This window comes from Cucumis melo, chromosome 5 (genome assembly GCF_025177605.1).
Source record: "Cucumis melo cultivar AY chromosome 5, USDA_Cmelo_AY_1.0, whole genome shotgun sequence".
Taxonomy (NCBI): domain Eukaryota; kingdom Viridiplantae; phylum Streptophyta; class Magnoliopsida; order Cucurbitales; family Cucurbitaceae; genus Cucumis; species Cucumis melo.
The window spans coordinates 19,977,759-19,986,215 of NC_066861.1; the positions used below are offsets into that span (position 1 = coordinate 19,977,759).

At 30.6% G+C, this 8,457-nt stretch overlaps 1 long non-coding RNA gene across 1 annotated transcript; it reads left to right on the plus strand.

Moving 5' to 3' along the window:
• On the plus strand, positions 1 to 4,408 carry LOC127149627 (uncharacterized). Its single transcript, XR_007821317.1, has 3 exons — positions 1 to 199; positions 543 to 714; positions 4,067 to 4,408. It is a non-coding gene; the product is annotated as an uncharacterized LOC127149627 (long non-coding RNA).
• Positions 4,409 to 8,457: the final 4,049 nt, after the last annotated feature.

Genomic DNA, 8,457 nt, shown 5'->3' on the forward strand with positions numbered 1-8,457 from the left:
AATAACGTGGGCAGAAGTTTTAAAAAAACCTAATTTTAATTTCTCTTTTCCCTCAATTTCCCCACATTTTCTCCTTCTCCTTACAAACTCTTCTCCTCCCTCTTCTCTTTTTGATAAACAATACCCCTGCACACGGCGTTCTCTCGATTATTTGTAACCCCACCTATAGGTGTCGTTTGACGTCCTTCTACTACCGTCGGTAAGCTTCCCCCACCCCGTTTCCTTTATTTTTGGCAACCTCCATCGTCGCCCCTCTCCTTTTCTAAAACCCCTCCCTTCCCCCTATTTGCTTCCCAAAACCCACTCCTCTCTCTATTGTTGTGGTTTCCCAAACCCTCCTCCCTTCACCCATTCTGTTTTTCACCCTCCCCCCATTCTGACTTTGAAACCCCCCCCTCCCTTGCAATTTTGATTTTGAATCCCCCCTATTTTGATTTCAAACCCCCATTCGATTTGGATTTCAAACCCCTCATAATTTGGATTTTCCCCTCCCTCCCTCCGACTTTCTTTTTCACTCATGTTTTCCCTTTTCTTCTTGTCAGGACGTCGGACAAAGAGATTGTTGAACATGTCGAATGCCGCTGCCATAACCTACTTGTTGAATACTCTGAACGATTTTATTTTCTGAAGATATAAAACATAACAAACCCAGTTGTGCACTATGGACAATTTTGTTTCCTTCTTGCAATCACTCTAAAAAGACCCATCGCTATTGTAAGTTTGATCCAACCGTTGGTATTTAACTGAATGTTAAGAATTTCTATTGCTATAACTAATGTACACTTATAATTATACAATAATATATACTATAATATATTGAATGATATTATCGGTATATATCGAAAATGTTACATAGACACTTTTTAACTTGTTTTTAGAGTTATATTGATAATTTTACAATTTTAAGAAACTATTTAGGTTTGACATTGATGTTACGTGCGAATATCTTTCAACTATGATAGCCAATCATGTATATATTTCATATTTATTGTATGCTTGATTTCTAAAATACTATGGTTATCCTGCAGTTACGGTAGCCAATCATGCATATATTTTATACTTATTTATATATTTTAGTTGAATAGGATGTGGCTATCCTGCACCTACGGTAGTCAATCATGCATATCTAAAATAATTTTAGATATTTTGTAGTTGGTTTTTAGTTTGAAAATTACACTCAAGTAGTTTTTACTTGTTTTAAGATTAAAGTGCTATTTAAATCATTTTTTTAGATTTTGGGGTAGGTTTTGAGTTAGAAAGGTACACTTGGACATTTGTTAGTTGTTTTGAGATTTAAGACATTTGAAAGGTGATTTTTGTATGGTTTTTAGTTTCAATGTCCCACTTGAGTAGTTTTCACTTAATTTGAAGGTTAACATGATTGATTTAGACACTTTTAGCTTGTTTTGACATTTAAAAGACTACACAAACCATTTTTTTCTTTTATAGATATTTTTTGTTTGGTTATGAGTTTGGAAGGCACACTTAGGCATTTTGGAAGCATTTTTTTAGACATAAGACACTTTTAAGTAAACTTTTAGTTTGAAAATCACGCTTAGTCATTATTAACTTGTGTTCATAGTTAAAGTGTCAATAATGATCATGCATATAGTGGTTTTACGTTTAAGACACTTAGTAGTTGGGTTTTTGTTTGTTTTTAGTTTGAAAATTACACTCAAGTAGTTTTAACTTGTTTTAAGTATTAAAATGCCACTTAGACCATTTTTTGAGATTTTGGGGTTGGTTTTGAGTTAGTAATAAAAAACAAGTTAAAAAGTGTTTAAATAGCACTTAACTCAAATGTGATATTGAGACTAAAAACAATACAAAAACCAGATGATCACTTTTTAACTTGTTTTTTTTGAGTTAAAGTGTCACTTAAACCCATTTTAACTTTTTAGATCGTCTTGACACTTTAGCTAATACATTGTCATAATTTGCTACAAAGTTAACTTTTTGTCCATTCTATTCGAAGATGAATAGGGATGGAGTTGCTCAATTTATGGAAGTGGCTAAGTGTTATGTAAATGATGTAGGGAAAACTAGGTGTCCATGTAAGTATTGCCAAAATTCAATGACACAAACATTGAATGGAGTAGAGCGTCATTTATTTACATATGGAATATCTTCTTCATATGATAAATGGGTTAATTATGGAGAAGCAATGAACTTCGCTCAATTTGAACATGGTGCTACTTCATTAGAATGTGGTAGATTAAGTGGAGAGTCTAATGTTGGCGACGAGGATGATGATATTTTAGATCTTTTAACTGATTTGCAAGGATCAAGGATAGAGAGGGAAGAAAATTTTGATGATGGAGATGGTTTTGATAATGAATTTCCAGAAGATGTCAATGAAATGGATACTAGTAACATTTTTTAGGAGTTGATGAATGAAGCATGCAACCCGTAGTACCCTGAATGTACCAAATTTTCCTCGTTAAATTTTTTGGTGAGTTAATGCATATCAAGGTTCTAAATAGTTGAGAAACAAATCATTCGATATGCTACTAGAATTGTTGAAAGATGCATTTCCAATTGATACATTTATACCTAAATCATTTTACGAACCTAAAAGAAAATTATGTGACTTAGGGTTAGGATATGATTCTATTCATGCTTGCAAATATGACTGTGTATTATTTTGGAAAGAGTTTGCTAATTTTCAAAGATGTCCAGTATGCGGTAAATCTCGATATAAAACAACAAATTGTGGAAAAAGAAAGAAGATTCCAAATAAGGTTTTGCGTCACTTTCCATTAATTTCAAGTTTGAAAAGATTGTTTTTATCAAAACATATTGATTTTGAAATGAGATGACATAAGGATAAATGTGTTGACACAGAGGATGTTTGACGACATCCAGCTGATGCTGCAGGATAGAAGCACTTCAACAGAGAATTTCCTTAATTTGCTTTAGAGCCAAGAAATGTTCGTTTAGGCTTAGTTTTAGACGGTTTTAATTCATTTGGGAATATGAGTACTACATATAGCATGTGGTCAGTGGTGCTTATACCATACAATTTGCCCCTTTTGAAGTGCATGAATGTAACACCCAAAAAATTAAGATAATTTTGGATTTAATTATCTTAATTTTGTTTCATTAGATTTAATTTATTGGGCATTGTTTTGAATTCATTTAATAAGAATTATTTGTTTTATGTGGGAATTTAAATTAATTAAATATTTGTTTGATGAATATTTAATTAATTAGAGGTTTTGACATGTGGTGTTTGTTGAAATTTTGATTAAATGATAAGTTAAGAGGATTAAGTAAAGTTGTGGATTTTTAGTGTTGTTGAAGTTGAATTAAATTAAATAATTATGGATATTATTTAATTAAGGAAAATTGTATTGGGTGACACAATAAAAATCCAATTTAACAATATTAGCACTAACATTTTCAATTTTGCAAATATAGCAACTTTTTAATTTTGGTTGATATTTCTTATTTTATTCTTTTTATTATTCCAAAATTTCCCTTCTTTGGTGTTTTCTCTTCCTCTTTCGTTTTTTTTATTGTTCTCCTTTATTTTTCGCTTTCTTTTTCTCTTCTCTATCGTTCTTCTTCACCATTTCTCCTATTCATCTACTTCTTTTCTCCTCGTCTTCTTCTGCCTCTTCTCCATTGTTCTTCTCCACCGTCCTTCTCTTCTCTCTTTAGTTTCATTCTTTTAGATTTCTCCCTCTTCGTCGGCTTCTCTTTTTTTTTTTTTATCATCTTCTCCTTGTCTTCTTCTCCTATTCTCCTCATGTTTTCTTCAGGGAAAACAAGAATTATGTATGTATTTCTTCCACTTTTTTGAAGCTCTAATATTATTTCTGTAAATTGCTCATATATTATTTATTAAAATTAGAGCTACAATTAATTCTTTCTCATCTCTTTCATAATATCTTTTATCGAAAGGAACTTTGTAGATCAGTTTGGTTTTATTTAGTTACGTTCAGTTCTATTTTTTTTAATTTGTATCAGTTTTTTATATCAACGATATGATATACTTATATTATATGTATTAGTTGACTGATATACTTACTACGTGTTTTTTATTTTTCCAAAATTCTTGCAGTTTATTGTAGTTATGGTTAAATTGGCAGTAATTGTTTTTCAAAGTGGTCAATGGGATGAGCAACATTACTACGTGGATTACAAAACAAATTGTGTTTTGGTTGATGGAGTGATATCATCATTTGATTCTTTTGTGAACTTGATTCATACTAAAATTCAGGTTGAGTCATGTATTGAATTTTCAGTTTTAATTTGTTGACTATAGGCGATAATGATGTTCAACATGTTATTAAGATTGTAAACATACCATAACAACTGTATCGACAATACATAAAGTGTATCATGCTTAGTGCATCAGGTGTATTTAATTAATTGAGTGTATCAACAGTGTGTATCAACAACATATCAAGTGTTTCAAACTAATAATATGTATCAACGAAGTTTAGCAAGTGATTAAGTGTATTAAATCTATCAAGTATATCAGCAAACAATAACAAGTGTATCAACGATATATAACATGTATCAATGATATATAAAGTGTATCATTCTTAGTGCATCAAAGTGTATTTAACTGATTGAGTATATCAACAGTTGAGCAACTGTATCAACAACATATCAAGTGTATCAAACTAATAATATGTATCAATAAAGTTTAGCAAATGATTAAGTGTATTAAATCTATCGAGTGTATCAAGAAATGATAACAAGTGTATCAAGAAATGATAACAAGTGTATCAACGATATATAAAGTGTATCATTCTTAGTGCTTCAAGTGTATTTAATTGATTGAGTGTATCAACAACATATCAAGTGTTTTAAATTAATAATATGTATCAGTGAAGTATTAGAGAGTAAAAAGAAGTGTACAAGCAATACATCAAATCAGGTGTATCGACGATATATATTGGTGTATCAACGGTATATATTGGTGTCTCAGCCGTATATATTGTTGTATCAATCATATATATTGGTGTATCAACCGTATATATTGGTGTATCAACCGTATATATTGGTGTATTAGTAATGACTGAAGGGTAACTTCGTAATTTCGTAATTTCGTAATTTTAAAATGTAGGCTAGGCTTCAATTTTGCTATTTTTTCAAATGTAAAAATGATGTGCTATGGGCCTAATTTATGATACTATAATTGTCATATTTGCAAGAGCCCCTTTAATTAAATTGTAGAGTAGAAAGTTTGTTGGAGATTTGATAATTATATGTATATGTGGAAATATATATATAATTATTATGTTAAAGAAAAGGATAATTATATTTGTTGAAATATAATTATTTAAGGAAAAGATAATATGTATTTTGGAGAAAAGATATTTATTAAAGGAGAAAAACTAAAATAATTATATTTTGGGCAAAATATAATTATTTGTAAAAGGATAATTATTTTGGAGAAAGATAAATAATAATTAATTATTGTGGAAAATAATTAATTATTCTGCAGAAAGATAAATAATAATTAACTACTGTGGAAGATAATTAATTATTCTGCAGAAAGATAAATATTTATTCTGGAGAGAAATTGTTATGATTGGGTAAATAAGGAAAGAGAAGAAATTGAATTTATTTAAAAGAAAGTTGATAATTATGTATTGAAATATAATTATGGGGAAAAAGAATGTAACATCCCAAATTTTTATGGAGTTTTTATTAGTTATGTTAAATTATTTGAGTGTTATATTAAAGATTGGAACTAAATTTAATGGTTGGGTTACGATAATTCATGTTAGAAGTTATAAGTGATTTATTGAAAAAGATTTGATTGATTAAAATAATTGAGAATTTAAGTTAATTTGAGATTTTGGAGGAAAAAGTTGGTTTTGGTGGAATTGGATTTAATTGAGTATATATATATAGATTTATATTTAATTAATAATTTGGATTTTTTTGTGGAATATGATATTAATTATTTGGTTTTGATTATATGATGGAATATAATTATATTTGTTTGGAAAAGAAGATAATCCATGAACAGAGAGATGGTTGATTTGATTAGACAAGAAAATATATATATTTATTTGGAAGAGAGAATGATGGTTTAAATAAATATATGGTGCGTTTGGGGGAAGAGTTAGTGTTATGATAAAACTAGTGTTATGTTAAAACTAGTTTTATCATAACCCTTGTTTGGGGGAAGGATTATGTGGGAAGGGTTACGATAGTGTTATGAACAAAATGTGTTTGGGGGAAGAGTTATATGGGAAGGGTTATGGAGATTTTATGATAAGATGTGTTTGGGGGAAGGGTTAGATGGGTAGGTTTATGTAAAATTTATGATAAAATTTATTTGGGGAAAGTGTTATATGGGTTTGGGTTAATAATTTTCTTTTTATGCAGTATAATATTTTTTACATGAGCTTGTAAATATGATAAAAAAAATTCTTATTGAATACTTTTTAGGGTTTAAGGTTTAAAAAGCGTCGAACCCATGTTATTGCAAATAATTTATTGTATGTGTAATGTTATTAAATTAGTAAAGACAGTTGTCCAATTTTGAAATAATTTCTGAACATATTGTGAAAAATTTATTAAAATTAATTTTTTAGGAAGACAAATTTTTTAGGAAGATTAATCTTAACGTCCTTAATCATGTGATTAATATTCATGTCTTATTTATGATAATGTTATGTTATGCTACATGTTATGGATGAGCGTTCTGTTAACTTTGTCTATTAGAGTCATACCCACATGGGTGTCCCTCGGGATCACCACATTTTTTTATGACTGTGTAGTTCGACGGGATCACCAGTTCAGTATGACATAGACATGATTACGAGTGATTCGACGGGGACACTCACAGCCCGATTGTCTTAATGTTTCTTTCGAGATCACTAAAGACCAGTTTTATCTTAGGTGTTCCTTTAGGTTCACTAAAGACCAAATATGTTCCTACGGGATCACAGGCTACACGTGTTCAGGAACGTGTCAGTTTAGGGGTACCACTTTATAGGACTTTAATGGGAAGTTAAGAGACACCTAGCGGGACTAGTAGTGGATCCCTTACTGAGTATATGTTTATACTCACTCTTTCTATGTTTAATATTTCAGGCGAAGGTAAAGGTAGAGGAAAGCTAGCGAGCAACAGAGAAGGATCTGTGACATGCCATATGGGGACTCAGTTTTGCTTCTGCGTCTATGTATCAGTGTTTTATTATTCCATTTTTAATGAAAATTTAGTCTTCCTCTTTTCAAGAAAGTGTCTATTGTTATTGTTTCTTTTTAGTAATGACCTCATCTTAGTATAAAAAGTTGGTTCGTTATGATGAAAGAACCCAATTTTTTCATGTCTTTTCTTGAACCTCGATCCAAATCTCCTGGGAAAGAGATTGATGTATATTTGTAACCCTTAATTGATGAGTTGAAAGAGTTGTGGATTAATGGTGTGCAGACCTTTGACTGTACATATAAGGAGTACTTTCGATTACATGCATGTTTGTTGTGGACCATCAATGATTTCCTGCATATCGTGACTTGTCGAGATGGAGAACGAAAGGATATTAAGCATGCCATACTTGTAAAGAAGACACGTCATCCTTTAGGATAAAAGGAAAAATATCTTTTATGGGACACCGTCGTTATCTTCCATCTAATCATAGTTGGCCTCAAAGTCAACAAGATGACAAAAAACCCAAACGCATGGCTCCACCAGTTGTAATGAGTGGAGATGAGATTTTACAACAAATAAACTCCATGAACTTTCCAGAGCTAAGTAAACATCCATCTAAGATGAATAAGAAAAGAAAACGTACTATTAATTGAAATATATTCTTTGAACTTCCGTATTGGTCTAAACTTTTTTTTAGGCATAAGTTTGATGTCATGCATATTGGAAAAAAAATGTTTGTGACAACTTGCTTGATACTTTATTAAATATTGATGGTAAAACAAAGGACACAATCAATGCTCGTTTAGATCTAGAGGACTTGAATATACAAAAGGAATTACATTTGAAAAGGAATGAGCTAAGTTGATAAACCACATGCTATGTATACGTTAACTGGTAGCGAAAGAATATACTTTTGTAAGTTCTTGAAATTAGTTAAAGTTCCTAATGGATTTGTCTCAAACATATCACGATGTGTGAGTGTCAATGATAGAAAATTATAGGGACTGAAGACTCATGACTCTCACATTTTACTCCAACTTATTCTCATTGTTGTACGAGCATACTTACATAAGGATGTGTGCACAACTATAATTGAGTTATATAATTTTTTCGTGACCTGTGTGCGAAGACAATATGTATTAGCGACCTAAATCATCTGAAAGCCAATATTATGGTCATTCTTTGCAAACTTGAAAGAATTATTCCATCTGCATTTCTTGACGTAATGATACATCTTGCAGTTCATTTACTGGTTGAGACAAATATTATTGGTCTAGTAAGCTATAGTTTGATATATCCTATAAAGAGAAGCTTGCGAACATTAAAACAATATG